This window comes from Phyllostomus hastatus, unplaced genomic scaffold (assembly GCF_019186645.2).
Source record: "Phyllostomus hastatus isolate PE091 unplaced genomic scaffold, TTU_PhHast_1.1 phas_contig_1, whole genome shotgun sequence".
Taxonomy (NCBI): Eukaryota; Metazoa; Chordata; class Mammalia; order Chiroptera; family Phyllostomidae; genus Phyllostomus; species Phyllostomus hastatus.
In genome coordinates, this window is record NW_025333498.1 from 10,504,223 (window position 1) to 10,525,619 (window position 21,397).

General features: G+C 36.3%; 1 protein-coding gene and 1 pseudogene across 2 annotated transcripts in view; one reads left to right on the forward strand and one right to left on the reverse strand.

Annotated features, from left to right (window-relative positions):
* PPP1R1C (protein phosphatase 1 regulatory inhibitor subunit 1C) overlaps window positions 1-21,397 on the reverse strand; it is a 130,567-nt gene that overhangs the window by 68,196 nt on the left and 40,974 nt on the right. The gene's annotated exons all lie outside the window — the stretch shown is intronic.
* On the forward strand, window positions 17,598-19,542 carry LOC123808454 (annotated as a pseudogene).

A 21,397-nucleotide genomic window follows, 5' to 3' on the forward strand; every position in this document is an offset into this window, starting at 1 on the left:
AAAAGAAATTAAAAATAAATAATGATAATCAAATTTAATATACTATTTTATCAATATCAGCCTCAGACAATAACTAAAACTGTAGGAATGCATCATTTATTCAGAATATTGGCTTCAGAAGAGCACTGACTCATATATAGAATGCTTTCATAAGGAGAGATCTATTTTCTTAGCAATAAACCAAAAGATACAGGCTTTTGATGAATTTAGATAACAGAGAGCCATTTGAATCTCTATATTAGGCAGTTATTTTGGAAATGTGAGGGGGAAAGTCAGTTTAGAGGAAACTGGAGTACTTCCAATAAAAAGAGTGTTGTAAGTTTATGCTTTGAAGTTTCTTCTGCTCAAAAGCCATAATAATGATAGATTAAATGTAAAAAGAGATGATTAAAGTGATACAACCAAAGTCAAAGTTTAGTCAGATATCTCTATGGATCATAAACATAAGAAAAACAAAATACAATAAGTAGGTAGAAAACCACTGGCCTGAAATACTTTAGCTGTAGAAGCAGGCAGAGACAGCTGGGACCTCTTTTCCTGAGTAAAGGGACAAACTTTAAGAGAAGAAAGGGACAGAAGGCAGTGTTGCTGACTAAACTAGAAGAGGGCTCTATTATTTAGGCTGAGAAAAGGCACTGATCTCTGAATCCATGAAGACAGGAGAAAGCAGACACCTCGGAACAAGGCACCATGGGCTCAGTGACTGTACTTGCTCTATTTCTAAAATCACCATGGAACAGGAGACCTGAGGTCCAAATTAAGATCTTATTCCAGATTTAAAATCTGTGGTATTGAATGAAGAAAGTCTCAAGAACATTAATAAGGAAAGGTGAGCACAGGTGGTGAGGGATGGGATTCTCAATCATAATGACTTGAAAATTAAATTGCCAAACATAAGAAGAAAAGAAACATGTAAGGGTGACTGCCAGAAAAGCATCTCTAGGATGAATTTTCTCCAGATGAAATGAAAACAGAGCAGTTCCTGGTACAGTGTTAGTGGAAATGCAGACTGGTGCAGCCACTGTGGAAAATGGTATGGAATTTCCTCAAAAATCTAAAAATGGAACTGTCTTTCAATCTAGCATTTCCAATGCTGGGACTATACCCTAAGAATCCTGAATCACCAATTTAAAAAGAATCTATGCACTACAATGTTCACAGCAGCATTATTTACATAGCCAAGTGCTGGAAACAGCCTAAGTGCCTGTAAGTAAATAAGAGGATCAAAAACCTGAGGTAGATTTACACAATAGAATACTACTCAGCAGAAAGCAGGAATTCCTACCTTTCTCAACAGCATGGATGGAACTGGAGAACATTATGCTAACTGAAATAAGCCAGGCAGTGAAAGACAAATACCATATGATCTCACCTATAAGTGGAACCTAATCAAAACAAACAAATGAACAAAATAGGACCAGAGACATGACATGGAAATAAAGAACAAACTGACAGTGGCCAGAGGGGAGGGGGGAAGAGAATATGGGTGAAAGAAGGGGAAGGGGCAACCAAAGGAACACGAACAGAGGACTCATGGGCATGGACAACAGGGGAGATTGACTGTGGGAGTGGTGGGGGGGTGAGGTGGGGGAGAGCAATGGGAAAAAAGGCAGGACAACTGTAACTGAACAACAATAAAAGCAAGAAAGAAAACAAAGCAATGTAAAAATGTCTTTATAATGAGAATATTTGGGACCCACCAAGAGATAAAAAAAAAAAAGAATATATCCATTCTTTAAAAAACTCACAATGTTAAAACAAAATTTGGCTAAAGTAAAAAGAAAACAGGTTAATATAAAAAGAAACAATTAGAAATGCAAAATTTAATCACTGAAATAAAAAACTCAATAAAAGGGAAAATCTCTAGACTGGGCTAAGTATGGCTTTAAAACCTTGGATATTATGTATAAATATATAATTGTTTATATGTAATCATTTATTTATATTTACATCATATGTGTGATTATAGAATAATGCCTAACAAACCTAAGGAAACTAAAAGGCATAGAGAAAAAAGCAGACGAGCCAGGGGCTTTGGGACATGAGGAACAGCAGCACATCAGTGAGTTCCCTCGGCTTTCTTTCACTCATATTCAGGATTGAATGCTAGAAAAAAAAACTGGGAATCCAGAAATGCTAAAAGAAACCAGCAAAAAAGAAATTTCCAAAAAAAAAAAAAGCCTGCTTTCTCTAACTGAAGGACCAGAAAAGGGACACGTACTTTCTAAAAGACAGAAACTTCTGGACATTTACTCCTCCTCTTCCTTCCTTTTAAAGGAAGCCAGAGGAACTAGGGCACTTTCACCACCAGCCAGAGGTAAGGAGGCAGGGTGAGAAAATGGCACCTTACCACAAGGGAAGAACAATGTGCATATTTTTCACCAGAAACCATGGTTTCAGAAAAAAGCAACACAACATTTTTCTAGTGCTGAAAAAACTATTAACTCTGCATACCATATCCAGTGAAGCTATGCTTCAAGAATGAAGGGGAAATAAAAATAACCTCACATGAAGGAAAACTAATTTTTACTAGCAGGCCTGTACTAAAGCAATTGGCTAAAGGAATTTCTGTAACAAGAAGGAAGAAAGAATGATGGAAAGAGCACAAACATGAGTAAATATCATAGAATTGTCTTTCCTTTTGAATTTTCTACATTATGTTTGACAATTGAAACCAAAATGAACATTGTCTGACATGGTTCCCAGTGATTATAGAGAAAATATTTAAGAATATTATATGATAATGAGAGAAAGTATAGAGACTTAAAGAAAGACTCTATTTCATTCAAACTGATAAAATGTTGGCACCAGGAGACTTTGATAAGCTATGTATATATAACAATAATCACTAAAAAAATCTAAACAAATAGAAAACACTCCCAAAAACTATAGATATATCAAAATGTAATTACAAAAAATGATTAAGTACCCTACAGGACTCCTACAGGAGGATAGGAAAAGCAGAAAAAAAATAGTAAAACCAGAACACAAAAAACTAAAATGGGAGATTTTAAGACTTAACATATAAGTAATTACATTAACTACAATTGGTGTAAACACACTAATTAAAAAACAGAGATTGACACAGTGGACAAAAAATTAAATGGATCTAATTTTACACAAAATACTAAGTGAAAAAAAAATGTCAACTGGAAAAGGCCTCCAACTAGATGATTCAATTTCTATAAAAACATTGAACAAAAAAATTATAGACGTAGAAAACAGCTCAGTGGTTGTCAGAGACTAGGAATGGTGGGAGAGAAAAGGGTGGATATCACTGTAAAGCAATAATTCTCAACCTCTTTACCACAATAATTTTTTAAATAGAAAATACCTGACTACTTTCCCTCAGATTGTCAAATAAAAAAATGGCAACAGCTAACACAAAAGTAGCCATCTTGTGTGAATGCCCTGTCTTGAACCACAAATATATGGGTCAAATAATAGAGTTGCATCTTATTGGTCACATTGCATTATAAGGTTGCATCTGATTGGTTATTCTTATAAACAAGTATATTCACTTGATTTTATTAAAAGTCGGTTTGGAACAAAAATGATAGGTAATTATTATCATTGTTGATATTGCAAATTAATCAAAAATTTTGTCAGATTGACAAAAAATTATTTACCATGGGAAAATACCTCACCTACAATAAGAAATGCCAGGAGACAAAAGCACAGTAAGCAAAACTCTTTTTCTACCTACAAAACTGTATTCTAAAAGGACAAAAGATAGGCATTTTCAGACATTGAAATAAGATCAATGGTTATACTTTATTATGAGTAACATCAACTTTATATATTCCTGGGTATACAGAAATAAAAGCAAAGATACAACATTTATACAAACAAAATTAAGATGGACATTCTTACACTTACAAGTGTTTTAGTTGAAAATGTGTTTCATCACAAATTATAGTACAAATTACAAAACGGAGTGAAAGGTTGTGGAAACTGCAGACAATTGTTTCCAAAGCTCTAATTTTTATTTGAATCAGAGAGATTGGTTAGTTTTCCTTATAAATATCTGTCCTGAATTCATTAGATTATCCAGATGAAAGTCCTTTTTAGAAAATATATTATTTTCTTTTATCTTATAAGCTTGTTTTGAATGATTCCAAAATAACTTCTATTTCTTCCCTACTCTGAATTTTGGGAGAATATCAAAAAATAGATACATAATATAACACTTTATTTAGTATTCAAACACATGGCTTTTTTCTAGTTCACTCATTTGAGAGCTGTTCTAATTATTTGACAGAACTTTAGTCGATTTTTGTCACTTGTCAACAAATTACAATTATAGTCTGCTATATGATCACATTATTTTATTTTACTAAAATATTATAACACATGAGTGATTGCATATTTTGTGATTTCAGTTAATTTCATGCTAAGAATACCAAACAGAAATAAAAATAATTCTGAAATGCAATGGATAATTTCCTTCCCTTTATTTATAAAATGGCAGGTTGAAGCAGCAAAGCGACATCTTGCTGTGGTTTACCATTTGTCTTCCTGACGAGAGAGGAGTGGCAGAAGAGAAAGTGGTGTGACCAGTCGTAAACCAGTCAGGTAGAATTCACTACAGTACTACTGAATTGCACAGAACCACCACTGTCCTGTGTGATGGCAAGTCACACAAAAGAAATCAGCTTGATTATTTCATTTAGCAAAGCATTCCTTTACCATTTTCTAAACATAAATATTAACAGATAGGGTTAGAGCCAAGAATGCCTGCACTAACGGAAGAAAGAAAATTGAGATTTTTCAATATTCTATGGCAGAGTATAGGTTTGTTTTCATTCATACTTGTTTATCTGACCACTTTGGCATGGAGCCAAGATTCTGGCCACCAAAAATATATGCAAAACTTTATTATAAATATATTTTAATTACATTTTGGTCAATGGCACTCATTTGAACCAACTTATCCACCCTATCATTAACTGCACCACGATAACTTCAGTTTTACATGGATTTTCTTCCTTGCAGTTGTCATAAAAACAAGGATTTAATCAGTTAGTTGACCCTTGGCTTTGTTTGTAATGATAGATTAGGAAATATCAGACCCTCTCATCTCTACCGTCCATCCCAAAGGGAAGTCCAGGAATGGACTTTAGGAAGTTGCAATGGATTCTTTTAAATGTCTCTGTCATTCACATCAAGGCCTCCATTGGACTGTCTCTTTATAGAGGTATACTTGAGATTGTCACCCACTTTCTTCATGCTCTAAGTAGTGCAAGTTAAAGCCTACTTAGGGAAATGGCTATAGGGCAAGTGAAAAAATTCTAAAATTTGGGAAAATATGGCATGCCTAGCTGACCAGCACACCAGACACCACCAGAGCCTCTGCTGCACAGGCTCATTTCCCATGATGAATGGCTCTTTGCGTCCCATTAACAAAAACCTGAGTGAAAATTGACTCAAGCCTTCTTAATTTTTTGCCAATTAAATTTTATAGTATATGGAATTAAACACTGAATCATTAATTTATAGCACTTTCCATATTTATTATGTTTTTACTAATAACTAAAAAAATTATAGCTCCCACATCATGCTGGGAATCTAAGACAGTCCTCTGCAGGCAGATCCTTCTCACAGCAGTGACAGTAATGGCAGAGTTCAATGAGACTTACATGTAATTATTCAACTCCAGCCCTTAAAACAAATCTTCGAAACAGATCAGTCTAACTTCCTGAATTATCTTGAACTATAAAGAAAAAAACTAAAATGTTTATATTACTAATACTTTTGTTAAATACAATGTCATTTAATACCTTTTCTATAAATTTATCATCAATCTAAAGTTAATATCATTACAAGTTTTTCAAAAACAAAACAAAATAATTTACTTAAAAAGTTTTATAAAATATTAACCATTCAATATTTATAAAATATTAACCAACTAGACCTAAAACATCTCATATATATCTTTATATTTAAAAACAAATGGCTTAAATATACTTAAAGAGTGGGAAATGATGTGTAGAGATCATTTTGTTATTTACCTATCAACATTTAATCCAATATGCCAGTCAAACTTTTTATTAAAAACTATTTTCTAGGTGTTTTTTTAGGTGGTGAGAATTATCTAGCATAGTTGCTACAATTCCACATGCTTTCACACCAAAGTTTGAATTGAAAAACTGAGGCCATGTAAGTTTACAAAGTGTGCTGACAAAATAATTTCTTGCCTGTTTTTATTTTTTTGTAAATGTCCATCATGAAAATACTGAAACTGATGTTGTGGTGATATTTAGTTACAAAGAAAAACTATGACCAACTCTTATGAATAGAACCACTTTCCCCTATATAGCTCTGGACTTAAAAAGTCCCTCATTAAACCAAATTATTCCAGCTGCCACAGTATTACTTACTAGAGTTTGATTTTTCACCTCTTTTAGCCTACTAAACAGGAAAGTAACACTACAACTTCACAGACTTTATACAGTAGCCAGTGTATAGAGTATTTTTCCTTTCTTCAGGAGGCTTTAATAATAATGCATTTAATAATGCATTTTGCATGGAAAATAAAATTGCAGAATACAAGGGGGGGTTATAAAATGGAATTATCTTTTGGAGGGTGGACTCCTTCTAGTAGAGGCTTTCCCACTAGGTGAGTGTTCTAGGAATCCATCTGTATCAGTGTACCAGCTGGCATTGTTGTGAGAGGCTGCATTAGGCTTCAGTGAATTATTTTCTAAGACATTTTCAACATGTTTGCCCATTTCATGGTGGGTGATTTATAAGCACACCTGCCCACATCTCTCTGAGTATTTAACGGTTTTTGACCAAAAAAAGGGCATGAGGCCCATGCTCCACCTTTTCTATTCACAAAATCTTACCCCATGCGACTTTTTTGTCTCTTTAATGAAAAAAATCCTCAAAGAGAAACACTTTGCAGATGTGGAAGCGTTGAAACAAAAAAGTGGCAGAAGCACTCAAAGGCATTAAAATCGATAAGTTCAAAAACTTTTTTGAGCAGTGAAAAAAATGTTTCAATAGATGTATTGCATCAAATGGAAAGCACCTTGCCAGTAACTAAAGTTGAAACATGTAAGAATAAATACATATTTTTTTGTAAATAAGTTCTGGGTTATTTTGAGTCTCCTCTGTAGGTCTCAGTCCTGCAAATACTCTTTTTTCCATTTCTTTTCCTATGCTGAGTGTTTGAAACAATAGCTGCATTTTCTCAGTAAAATTAAAAATATTCAGGGAAGGTAAGTTATTTTCCCATCTGACCTGTGTGTTTTGTTCGGTCATGAAGGGCACGGCTGTGGTTTGGTTTTTGTTTGGAAGCAATATGTGCTCCATCTCTATGGGCAACTTCTCTGAAACATTCAAAGAGAGTGTTTTAGATTTCCTTCTTTCTAAATTTAGTCAAGAGAAAAATTTGTGACTGCTATAATGCAATTTGGTTGAAATTGTAGTCAAATGTGTTCTAGGACTTACATTCTGAGAAATGTATGCAAAGCACACCCAAATTAATAAATGAAATGGAAAAAATCTACCTTAGTAAATGTCTTTATTTTAAAACTTCCTCTCAGTTTTACATTTGTTTTGTAATCCACTTATTGTAAAAATAAGTACTAGTTTTTGGATGACAGGTGGACAGAATGACTAAGTGAAACAGGATTAATATTAATTTTGGCAAAGCTCTGGGAAGATACAATGATTGAGCAAGGCTGTTCATAACTTATGTCCACTGTGGCACAATGATCAGAGAACAGGTCAGGGTGGCATCCGAGCCGGGGGTCCCAAGGTGTCGCTCAGAGTTAACACGTGCACAAGCAGAGGCTTGCAGGGTGTGGGGTGGATGTAGAGGCAGTGATTTTGAGTCCAAAACACCAAACTGAAACATAGTCTGTGGATAGAATGGAGTTCTGAGAGACAATTCAACCATAGGAACCAGAATTAAGATTTCAACGTGTAGTACAAGCTCACAACCATCATAAATAGGTGACAAAGATCACCTCTGATGAAGCCAAGCAGTAAGACAGAAGACACCAACACTGCCACTGACAGCCTGAGCTGTGAGGAGAGGACACTTACAAGACTGAGTGGAAGTTACATGGGATAGTCAGAGAACTAGGAAACTAATCTGAAAACAAGAAACAGCCTTCATATTAGTTTTTAAGGTTTTGCTTGTGGTAGTATGCTCAAGGTCACAGCATGCCAATGACATCGCTTATCACAACTAGAAAAGCAAGATGAATTACAGGAGGCAGGAAAACCTGCAGAAGCAAAAGAAACTACACACATGAGACATTTCAGAGAAAGAGGCTGACAAGTCCCATTTGGCCCCTGGTAGAGGGCTGCTGCAGGGGGACAGAGGGTCCAGGGGAGATTTCCGTGGCCGTGTGGGACGAGGGTAACAAAACTGAAGACTTGAGGGGCTTCAAATGTATGACTTGTCCCCCCTAAAAACATTTGAGAGATTCTGAAGGGTAGAAATCCTTCAAAAGCCTCCTAAAAACAGAAGATAAATTTCAAACAAACAAAGACCTACAGATCCCTAGTTGAAAGACTAGAACTGATACAAAACAGCATCAACTGAGTCATAGCAAAACTGAAATACGACCTCACCCTAGCATAGTTTATGATTGGATTAAGTAATCAGTCCCATACTCTCTCTCTCGCAGATAAAAAAGGTGAACACTTTAAACATCTGAAAAAAATTGTTTAACATTTTGGAGCCTTTGAAGTTTCTTAAACATGGATATCCAGCATTCAATGAAAATGATGAGGTTTTCACAAGGACAGGACTGATAACTAAGAGAAAGGACGACATAGAAGCAGGCCGGTGATTCGGCTATTAAAGTTAGCTGTCAAAGACTCTCATTAATATGTTTAATAAAGAGACAGGGAAACATTAACAAAATAAACTTAAAGATAAGCAATTTTAACATAAAAATATAACCATGAAGGGAAACAACTGCATAAATTTCAACAGATGGCATCCTAATTTAAGAATTCAATGAGTGGTTTAGAGGCATATTGGACCTTCTTGAAGATACAAAAAAGTTAGTGAACTAAAACAAAGTTCTATAGAATTATCCAAACTGAAGTACACAGAAAAAAATGAATGGAAAAAGTGGAACAGAACATAACAGATACTTGAGACACAGACAAAAGGTATAACATGAAGGTAATTGGAGTCTCATAAGTAAAAGAGGAACAGCTGATGGCCAAGAATTAAAAAACGAAAAATAAAGACAAAACACTAAATGATACATATTGAAGAAGCTTAACAAACTCCATACAGGAACAGAAAATAAAAGAAAGGAAAAAATAAAATATATTGGTATATTGGCATATCATATCAAAACTTCCGAAGGCTAAGAACAGATAATATTGTATCTTAAAAGCAGCCAATTAAAAAAAATGCTTTCAAAAAGCAGTAATAAGATGTTCAGGACAATGGACTCCAGAAGACAGTGAGATCACACTTAAAGCACTGAAAGAAAACATCTGTCAACCCAGAATCCTACATGCAGTAAAACTCTTCTTCCAAAATGAAGGTGAAATATCAGATCATGCCTGCTCTGACACAAGTTTTTTTTAAAATATTCTTTCTTTGGTTCAAAAGGGATGTAGTAAAGTTCCTTGTCTAGGTTCTAATTTTTAAATATTGACTTATGCCTTTTTTAAGATAAGTATTTTTTATATATTTCCTTCTTTGGGTCGCAACTGAATTTGTAAGGCTCCTGTCTACTTTCTAATTTAAAAATACCATGCTCGTCTTTTCTCTTCATCAACATACACCTCTCTTGACCTAGCCACAAGGGCTACATGTAATGGCTGCTCTGAAAACGTTTATATTTTCTCAAGAACTAAGAGAAACTCCAGAGAGTGGACCGGAGCAGAAACACAGACACAAGTGAAAGCTACACTCTCATGGTGCCTGGACCATCGCACATTTCACAGTCTCCTATGACTCTAATGTCTCCTTGAGTGTGGTCATGGCAGTATAGTACCCGAGATATTTCAGGGAACGGAGTTTGTTATAACTCTATTTGCATAGCACCATTAAGAATGCTCAGCATATCTTTCAGTTATTACGTTCCACTCCTATAATAAATGTGATTTTCTGCCTTCACAAAAAAATGGAGATACTCTCTTAAGTCCTTAGTATATCTCCTTTAAATTATTTTTTAATTTTTTAATTTTATTGTTGACACTTTTACAGATATTCCACCCCTCCCCTCCCCTTTGCCCACCAGCACCCATCTGCCACCGCCTTCCCTCTGGCTGTCAACACACTGTTGTCTGGGTCGGTCTATGAGTTAAGCATATGTGTTCTTTGGCTTAGTATATTTGTACTCAGCTTTTCTTTTTCATCTTTTCTAGCACTACTTTGCAGAAAAAAAAATGATTCTGTTCTATAGAGGAATGGCAACAGAGAAAAGCAATTTATAGTCCTTTTTTTGAAGTGCCCTAGAGATTTAAACACAAGAACATTGGCACCATCCGTGACAGTCTCAGAAGGAATTTACCATCAGGTTTCTGAAAAGAGCAGTGACATCTAAATGATCATATTCCAGCTGATTCTTTATTGTTATGCCCAACGTATTTGAAGGTAGAACATGTTTCTTTCCCGAGCCCCTGGGATCACAATTCATGGTCTTTAGGCTTACCAATTCAAGAATAATCACTGACCCACAAGCTTTCAGACCTGAATAAGAATAAATCAAATACAAATAAAAGAAATTTCTGTGCACCACTCAGCTTTTCATTTGGCATGTAAATTTGTCATTGTTTTGTGACTTTAGCATGCTAGCATAGAATCAGTCCATTTCAAGTGCCAGAGAAATCTGTCATGTTTTTCTTACATATAGTAGGGGACTAGAATACTCAATGTTTCTTTTTAGTAGGGCTATGAAAAATACCCTAAGAGAGCTATGATAAAACCCTTCTTTCTGACTTACTATCAAATACTCCACTTTTCCAAACAAGCTCTTGTTACTAGACTTTCTTTCATTATTATTATTGATTTGAGAGAGACAGCGAAACATCAACTTGCTGTTCTTATTTTTATGCATTCATTGGTTGATTCTTCTATGTGCCCTTACCAGGAATTGAACCTACAACCTTGGAGTATTGGGACAATGCTGTAATGGACTGAGCTACCCAGCCAGGGCCTCTAGTCATCAGCCTTTTTGCTGAGGGCCTGCTCAGCTTTGTTTGGATGCCTGTCATTTGGGGTTGTGAGTTAAGCCATGAGGCAGTGGTTTCAGCTGTGTTTTTCTTTGAGCTCATAGATTTAGTCATAGCTGGGGCCCAAAATGAAACCACCAGAGGAATGAATTTATATGCGCTGAAAAGGGGCCATGGGGAAAAGAAGCAAATAGTAGGAATAGTTTCACCCTGTTGTGCCAATGTTCATGCAGCGGTAATTTTCTTATTATGTTATTTATAGCTTTCCACTATTTTTAATTGTTCATTTACAGTTGTCCCAATTTGCCCCCATTGCTCTCCCCCACCCACCCCCACTCCCCCAATCAATCTCCTTCCTGGTGTCCATGTCCATAGGTCCTGTATACATGTTCCTGTACATGTCAAGGAGCATGTATAAGAGACCACGTTTCCCTTCTTGTCCCCACTATCCCCCCAAAAGAAATAACCCCATTAACAAATAGATTTGGATTTCTCAGAGCCCTATATAAATGGTTTGTTTTCAGGGCAGTTTGTAAGAGCCAGGTGCAAAGTATTCTACATGGAAATAGTGAAGGAGATGACAGGAAAGGAACAAGATAGATTGTGTTGGTTATGAAGAAAGAATGCAACCAGTAATTGTCTTGTGATAGAGATTTGATATCTTTCAAACTACCTTAATATGCTTATATTTCATTATTTCTGCTGCCACTTCCAAACACAGTAAAAGAAGAACAGAAAAATAGGTTATTTAAAACCTCAACAGTCTGCTTTTCATTAGTATTCTAGAATTTTTGAACTTGGTTTCCCTTATAAAATCTATTCTATCCTACCACAGAACCAGCTTTTATGAGGGCCAAAGAACTGTTGCATCATCTTAGTTTGTTGTAATTTTCAATCACTGGTGAAGTTTTTTTTTCCCCCTGCCTATTTGGAGTTTGAATTTCCCACATTTCCCCCAAGAAAATATATTGGTTCATTTAATGTATGAGTTTTCTTTTGGAATAACATCAATTTAAATGGCCACACTTATTCCAGGAATTCTAAGTTTAAAAGTCCCATCTCCTTTTCATAGATTTACCTAGAGAACTGACTGTAAATCATACTTTTTATACCAATTTTATAGGTTTATTTAAAATAATTATCAGATGTTTCAGGCAAGTGAACAACTAATCAATTATTTAATTCAAGAGCACACATTATTTTTGCAACAAGGTGTTCTTTGTCATTTTGACCTAATAAACCTAATTTCTTTAATAGTTAGGATTAGAATAATTTAGGTTTTAACCAATTTAAAACACTAAAACTTCATTATCCTATTACACAGGATATTACAAAGGTATTCTTAGTAGAGCACCCAAGTAAAGTCCCATAACCAGGCACCTTATGAGTCAGAGTAAGAGAAACAACTGAGGTTAGCATGAGGAAAATTATTTGGGAGTTAAGCACTTGAATGGTGATGACAGAGAGTTTTGAGAACAATGGCTTAAAGGTGGGTCTGAGAGGCACTGGAGTCAAAAATGGAATTACCTGCTGACTAATATTTGGAATATTTAGCATTCCTTTCACTCCATAAACCGCTTTCTCCTTTTTCACACTGGCTGCTAAAATTTACAGTGACTTATTAAATCTACTTCACAATCTGCATTAGCCAGTTGGAAAAAATGTAATAGTTTTCATTTCTAGAAAAGACACTGGGATATAAAGGTAAACATCTAAAATGTTTCTTTACATAACATAAATTTATGTATTTCTAATTTGAATTATCAGTTAAGTGGAGGGACTATAGCTTTCACAAAAACTGATAAGTAAAGATAAACTTAGAATTAGCTTTCAATGTATTCCTTTTTTTACATTTTAAAACATTTTAATACAAAGTTTAGCAATTCAAATAATTTTGCATTTCTGCTTGTCTTTGTGTTGTACTAAAATTACTTTACATGAAAGAATTAGTTAATGTATCATGACAATAATTGAGAAACAGTCTTTGACATTCTCATCTCTATTAATGGATATTTCACAGTCCACTGAAACATATTTTCTAGTGTACACCAAAAAATCTAACAAAGCAAATCTATAATGCTAATCTATTTGAGAGAATATAGCCAGTATTTCCTATTACTGTCTTAGGGAAATACATTGACTTTTTAAAAAGTATATTGTATTATGCTAAGTGAAATAAGCCAGGCAGTGAAAGACAAATACTGTATGATCTCACCTTTAACAGGAACCGAAACAATAAAACAAACAAACAAACAAACAAACAAAATATAGCCAAAGACACTGAAATAGAGAACAGGCTGACAGTGACCAGAGGGGAAAAGGGAGGGAATTTCAGGGGAGAATTGAAGGAGTTTACAGGAACAAATATAAAGGACACATGGACAAAAACTAGGGGGTGATGGAAATGGGAGGGAGGTGGGGAGGAATGGGTGGGTGGGCTGGGATGGGAGTAAAGAACAGAAAACTGTACTTGAACAACGATTAAAATAAAATTAAAAAAATAAAAATAGAACTACAAAAAAATATATTGTATTGATTATGGTATTACAGTTGTCCCATTTTTTTTCTCCCCTTTATCTCCCTCCATCTGCATTCCTTCCAGCATTCCCCTACCTCAGTTCATGTCCATGGGTCATACATATAAGTTCTTTGGCTCTTCCATTTCCCATATTATTCTTAACCTCCCCGTCTATTGTATGCCTACCAATTATGCTTCTTATTCCCTGTACCTTTTCCCTGATTCTTTCCCCTCTCCCCATTGCTGCTGATAACCCTCCATGTGATCTCCATTTCTGTGATTCTGTTCCTGTTCTAGTTGTTTGCTTAGTGTTTGTTTTTGTTTTAAGTTCAGTTGATAGTTGTGAGTTTGCTGTCATTTTACTGTTCATAGTTTTGACCTTTTTCTTAGATTAGCCCCTTTAACATTTCATATAATAAGGGCTTGGTGATGATGAATTCCTTTAACTTCACCTTATCTGGGGAGCACTTTATCTGCCCTTCCATTCTAAATGATAGCTTTGCTGGATAGAGTAATCCTGGATGTAGGTCCTTGCCTTTCATGACTTAGAATACTTCTTTCCAGCTCCTTCTTACCTGCAAGGTTTCTTTTGAGAAATCAACTGATAGTCTTATGGGAACTTCTTTGTAAGTAACTCTCTCTTCTTCTCTTCCCACTTTTAAGATTTTCTCCTTATTTTTCATCTTGGCTAATGTAACTACAATGTGCCTTAGTGTGTGCTTCCTTGGGTTCAACTTCTTTGGAACTCTCTGAGCTTCCTGGACTTCCTGGAAGTCTATTTCCTTTGCCATATTAGAGAAGTCCTCTGTTAATTTTTCAAATGATTTTTTAATTTCTTGCTCTTCCTCTTCTCCTTCTGGCACTCCTATGATTCTGATGTTGGAACATTGAAAGTTGTCCCTGAGGTTCCTAAGCCTTGCCTCATTTTTTTGAATTCTTGTTTTTTTATTCTGTTCTGATTGAATGTTTATTTCTTCCTTCTGGTCCAAATCATTGATTTGAGTCCCAGTTTTCTTCCTGTCACTGTTGGTTCCCTATACATTTTTCTTTATTTCACATTGCATATCCTTCAGTTTTTCCTCTATTTTGCAACCATACTCAACCATTTCTGTGACCATCCTGATTACCAGTGTTTTGAACTCTGCATCTGACAGGTTAGCTATCTCTTCATTGCTTAGGTCCATTTTTGGAGTTTTGATCTGTTCTTTCATTTGAGTTATATATTTTTGTTGTGCACCTGATATGTAGTAAGGGGTGGAGCCTTATGTATTTACCAGGGCAGGGCAACCCACCTTGCTGCATTGTGGTGCTGTTTGTAAGGGAGGGGTCTGAGAGGGAACAATGCTGTTTGCTCAGCTCCAGTCTGGCTTTCAGTCACTTCCGCTGCTTCACACAAGCAAATGAGCCCTTCTGGTGCTAATTCCTGGGTAGGTGGGTTTGTGTACATTGTATGACCCTGTAGGTCTCTCCAATGAACTCTCCTGTGGGGCTGAGAATTTCTTCTGCCACCACAACCCCACAGATTTTTACAGCTAGAGGTTTTATGGCTTTATTTTCCCATGCTGGAACCCTGGGTTGCACAATCTCTCTTGCTCCCCAGTTGCTCCTTCCAGTTTATCTGTATGCAAATGTGGGACTGCCTACTCTGCTAGCCACTGCCTTGCTGTATATGCTCTCTCTATCCCCGCTGCCTGTCTCCACCCCTCCTCCCAATATGGATGAATATTTTCCTTTAATTCCTTGATTGTCAGACTTCCATGCAGTTCAATGTTCTGGCAGTTCTGGTTGTCTTTTGTTTTTAAATTTGTTGTTGTCCTTTTGGTTGTATGGGGAGGCACAGTGTATCTACCTACACCTCCATCTTGATATTAGATGCATTTTAGATCCATGGTGACAGCCTTACATAGAAAACATGGGCAATCGTAGGCGCTTACTTATAAACTATGTTCAAGTATGTTTTTATTCCATTTTCTTCTTGTATCAGCATTGAAGAAAAAAATAATTTTTAAATCTTATACAAATATAGATATTATTTTCTCTTGATGTATACACATGCATATTTTTTGTTTTCATATCTGATATTGATGCTACATATTTTGAACTAGTTTTGATTATAGTACTTTGTCTTTTAATAGTTCTTCCAAATATCTGCTATAAATAGTCCTTGCTTTTTAGAACACACTGTACAAGACTCAGTAAATTACATTTGAGACAAGAAAATTGAGAAATTTCACGAAGGTTACAATTGCCAGGACAGGAAAACTACCAAGAGATGAAAAGAAGACCTGGTTAGACAGATGTTTGATCATTTAATCTTGAAAACTGAATGAATAAAGCATCATTTTAAAAGAAATATTACTTAGAATGTGAAGTAAATATTTATAGATCACCTAATGAAAAAAGCTAACGTCTGTATTTTTGAAGCCTCTAAACAATTATAAGAGTAGAATATTAAAGGTATAAAATTGACAGCAATTTATTAAATCTGCTTTGCAATTTGTATCAATCAGTCAGAGAAAAAGTAATCGTTTTTATTTCTAGGAAAGATATTGGGATACAAAAGTAAACTTCTAAAATGTTCCTTTATATATCATAAATTCATATAAGACTATCAGCTAATTTCTCAAAAGAAAACCTTGCAGGCAAGATGGTGCCAGAAAGAAGTATTCAAAGTCATTAAAGGCAAGGATCTACATCCAAGATTACTCTTTCCAGCAAAGCTATCATTTAGAATGGAAGAGCAGATAAAGTGCTCCCCAGATAAGGTGAAGTTAAAGGAATTCATCATCACCAAGCCCTTATTATATGAAATGTTAAAGGGGCTAATGTAAGAAAAAGAAGAAGATCAAAACTATGCACAGTAAAATGACAACAAACTCACAACTATCAACAACTGAACCTAAACCAAACCAAAACAACACCAAAAAAACAAACTAAGCAAACAACTAGAACAGGAACAGAATCACAGAAATGGAGATCGCATGATGGGTTATCAGTGGGGAGGGGAAGGGGGAAGAATGGGGAAAAAGGTATGGGGAATAAGAAGCATAAATAGTAGGTACATAATAGAGAGGAGGAGGTTAAAAATAGTATAGGAAGTGGAGAAGCCAAAGAACTTATATGTATGATCCATGGACATGAACTAAGGTGAGGGAATTCTGGTGGGAGGGGAGTACAGGGTGGAGGGTAATAAAGGAGAGAAAAAAATGAGACAATTGTAATAGCATAATTAATAAAATGTATTTTAAAAATATAAAAGTGAAATGCATCTCATATCATAACAATAATGTATCAATTATATAACTTGTGTTGGCCATCCTTCTGGGAACTTGGATCCAACCCTCCTAGGGAGCATGATAAATTCTGTTGAAAGAAACAGGTAATTAAAGACACAACCGCGGTACAGTGTGATATATCAGGGACATAACAGAGGAAGCACAAAGAGAGGTAGAAGTACATGTCACGGGTATGTAATTTAGCCTTGGCAGGGTCCAAAAGGAACTGGGGGACAGGAGGCCTAAGCTGACATAGCTAACAAGGGTAGATGGGCAAAGGAAAGTTGATGGAGCAGGGCAGTTAAAGGGATATTCATCAGAAGAAACAGCTGGTGGTACTGTCCCTGAAATGTGAAAGCACATGACAGTGTTTTAGAAATTAAAAAATAACAAATATTTGGAACGTAGAATGCCAGGGGTGAGTTCAGAGAGAAGTTATAGACTTAAGAAGGAGCTAGATAATTTAGGGCTTTGTTACAATATTAAGAAGTTTAGACTTTAAAAGTGGTGGCAAATCATTGACAGGTTCTAAGCTGAAAGAAACTTGATCAGATTTCTCTTATAGAAAAGATGTTCTGTTCATTGAACATGGGGGAGCTGCTCTGATCTGGGTCTTTGCAATCCATGCACACACTGAAGCAACCATGTCTAATGGACCTGTAGTTGGCATTGACCTTGGCATCACTGACTATTGTGTGGGTATCTTCCAGCATGGAAAAGTAGAAATAATTGCCAACAGTCAGGGAAACTGAACCACCCCAAGTTATGTCATCTTTTTTCTGATACTGAACGATTGATAGGTGATGCTGCAAAGACTCGGGTTGCAATGAATCCTACCAACATGGGTTTTCATGTCAAACACTTAATTGAATGTAAATTTGATGGTGCTACTGTGCAATCTGATATGAAGCATTGGCTTTTCATGGTAGCAAATGATGCTGGCAGGCCCAAGATCCAAGTAGAATAGAAGGGAGAAACAAAAAGTTTCTATCCAGAAAAGGTGTCATCTATGGCTTTGACAAAGATGAAGGAAATCGCAGAAGCCTACCTTGGAAAGACTGTTACCAGTGCTGCCATCACAGTACCTGCTTACTTCAATGATTCTCAGCATCTGGCTATCAAAGATGCTGGAACTATTGCTGATCTCAATGTACTTAGAATCATCAATGAGCCAACTGTCACCGCTATTGCTTATGGCTTGAAAGAAATGTGCTGATCTTTAGCTTGGGAGGTGGTACTTTAGATGTGTCAATTCTTACAGTTGAAGATGGAATCTATAGCTGGTGACACTCACTTAGGTGGAGAAGACTTTTACAACCAAACAGTCAGCCATTTCATTGCAGAGTTCTAGCACAAGCACAAAAAGGACATCAGTGAGAAAAAGAGAGCTGTTCATTGCCTTCACACTGCTTGTGAACATGCTAATCATACTCTCTTCCAGCATCCAGGCCAGTATTGAGATTGATTCACTCTATGAAGGCATCGACTTTTATACCTCTGTCACCCATGCCTGATTTGAAGAATTGAATGCTGACCTTTTCTGTGTTACCCTGGGCCCCATAGAGAAAGCCCTTCTGGATGCCGAGCTTGACAAGTCTTATATCCATGATATTGTCCTAGTGGGGGATTCTACCCATATCACCAAGATTCAGAAACTCCTGTAGGACTTCTTCAATGGAAAAGAACTGAATAAAGCATCAATCCTGATGAGGCTGTTGCTTATGGTGCAGCTGTCCATGCAGCCATCCTCTCTGGAGACAAATCTGAAAATGTTCAAGATTTACTGCTGTTGGATGTCACTCCTCTTTCCTTTGGCATTGAGACTGCTGGTGGAGCCATGACTGTCCTCATAAAGTGCAATACTATCATTCCTACCAAGTAGACACAGACCATCATCTACTCTTACAACTTGCCTAGTGTGTTCATTCAGGTTTATGAAGGCAATGGTGCCATGACAAAGAATAACAACCTACTAGGCAAGTTTGGACTCACAGGCTTACCTCTTGCACTTTGTGGTGTTCCTCAAATTGAAGTCATTTTTGATATCAATGCCAATGGCATCCTTAGTGTCTCTACTGCAGATAAGAGTACAAGCAAAAAGAACAAGATCACCATCACTAATGACAAGGGTCACCTGAGCAAGGAAGACATTTAACACATGGTCCAGAAAGCTGAGAAGTACAAAGCTGACAATCAGAAGAAGAGAAACAAGGTATCTTCCAAGGACTCACTTGAATTCTATGCATTCAACATGAAAGCAACTGTTGAAGATGAAAAACTTCAGGCAAAATCCATGATGAGGATAAACAGGAAATTCTTGGCAATTACAATGAAATCAACTGGTTTGATAAGAGTCAGACTGCAGAAAAGGAAGAATTTGAACATCAGCAGAAACAGCTGGCAAAAGTCTGCAACCCAGTCATCACTAAGCTGTACCAGAGTACAGGAGCCATGCCAGGAAGAATGCCTGGGGGCTTCCCTGGTGGTGGAGCCCCTCCATTCGGGATGCCTCCTCTGGGCCCAGCATTGAAGAGGCTTATTAAGCCACCCTCTTACATAGATTTAGCATTGTTCCACACAAAATATTGAAGGACATAAGTTTGTAGCAAATTCCATGTGGTTTTAAAATTTGAGCTGCTATATAATAAAACTGAGCATTCTTGATGCTTGAGTATGGACTATGTACACAGGGAAAGGAAATAATGAACTTTATAAGCACTATATTAATAAAGTGGAAAATGTGATGTCTTAAATAAAACTATATGAAATTGGCACCATAAAAAAAAGAAAAGATGTTCTGACAATTGTGTGAAGAATTGGTTGGAAGAGTCCTGAATACAGGTAGTTCAGTTTGGAAGGTATCACAGTAATTCGGGGGATGGAAAATGATCATTTGAACCAGGTTAGAGAGAGGTTTAAGAGAAAGAATGAACAGGACTTGGAGACTGACTGATTATGGGATGGGAGTGATAAAGGAGAAGGGACTCAAGGGTTATGTACAGTTTCTGGCTCATGGGTACTTATGGAAATGTTGAGTTTGAGGTAGTTACTGAGAATCCAAACAGGAAGAGTTCAGAAAATAGTCACTCTCAGAAGTTAAAGCAGAGCCGAAGATACAGGTCTTAGAGTCATCAGCATCCAAGCGGTCAATGATGCCATGGGAGGGGTTGATATTGCCCAGGAAGAGAGTGGTTGACTAGATAAGCAGGGAGCCTAGTGGCAATGTCGAGTAATAGCAGCACTTAAGGGCTTGGCTGAGGAAGAAAGGCCTCTAAGTAGACAAAATTTTAGCCAAGAGTTGGGGGGTGGAGGTAATCTTATGACTTAAGTCATTCTTCATTGTGGGCATGGATTTGCTCTGGATCATCCACTCCACATTTAAATAAGTGGCACATGTGTAAACTGCTTACACATGGCTTGCTATATAGATAGATTATTTATATTATACCATATCTCGGTTGTATATACAGTAAAAATAGATACTATGTAGCTTTCTTCTCTATGTTTTATGCTTAATTTCAACAGATAAATAAAAATTATTTTGCTTGATTCCTTGCTTATTTTAATTTTTAAAACAACAGTATATTTGAGGAGGTTTGGTGCAATAACCATATTTCAGATTTTTTGAGCAGGTTTGGCAGGAGGTTGGGCATATCATAAGACTTCTTGGAAATCAGTTCTTGTAAAATAAAATGTTGGTGGTTTAAGAAAATTATTCAGGAACAGATGGATCAAATTTACTTCCACACACATGCATTTAAGTATGAATGGTTGACCAAATGTATTTTGACCTCATCTAAATATAACAACTATGAATACTGAATTGAACAAATGCTAATTTGTGTGTTCTTTTGCCCTTCTAATATTTGGTCATCATCCTTTACCAGTCAATTCTTTCTTTGATTTCTCTGGTGGCTCATTAATTGTAGTAGTGTACATCATTTTGAGGTTAGAAGGAAAGTTTTAAAATAAATGTTTTTTGTTAAGGTTTCCTTAAAGATTTATAACTGTAGCAGATGCTTCAAAGGCACTGCGTCTCCTCCCATCAGCCCATCCCTCGTTTCAGTAATGGTTGCAGTCAAGAACCGGAGAAGCTTGGATTCACCTCTAGCCGACTGAGCCTATCTTTTTCTCCTATCTAAGCTTAAAGTTAACACCTTCAGCCCCCTTAGTGCTTTTCCATGTGACTTGGTTTCTATAACTCATGTTACCCTGTTTATTTTCACTATGTGATGCCCCCTCTTAAAAGCTGGTCTGCAGAAAAGAGCACAACATTCCCGATCAAGGTGCAAGACATTATAATGCTGTTATTATAATGAATGATTATAATACTCTTGTTCTCTGCATCCCACCTCAAAAAGGCATGTCACAGACGTCTTCTTTCTCCCTAGGGCATTCTCTGGCTCTAGGAAAACCAGCTGCTAGTGTAGTGCTCTTGGAGGAC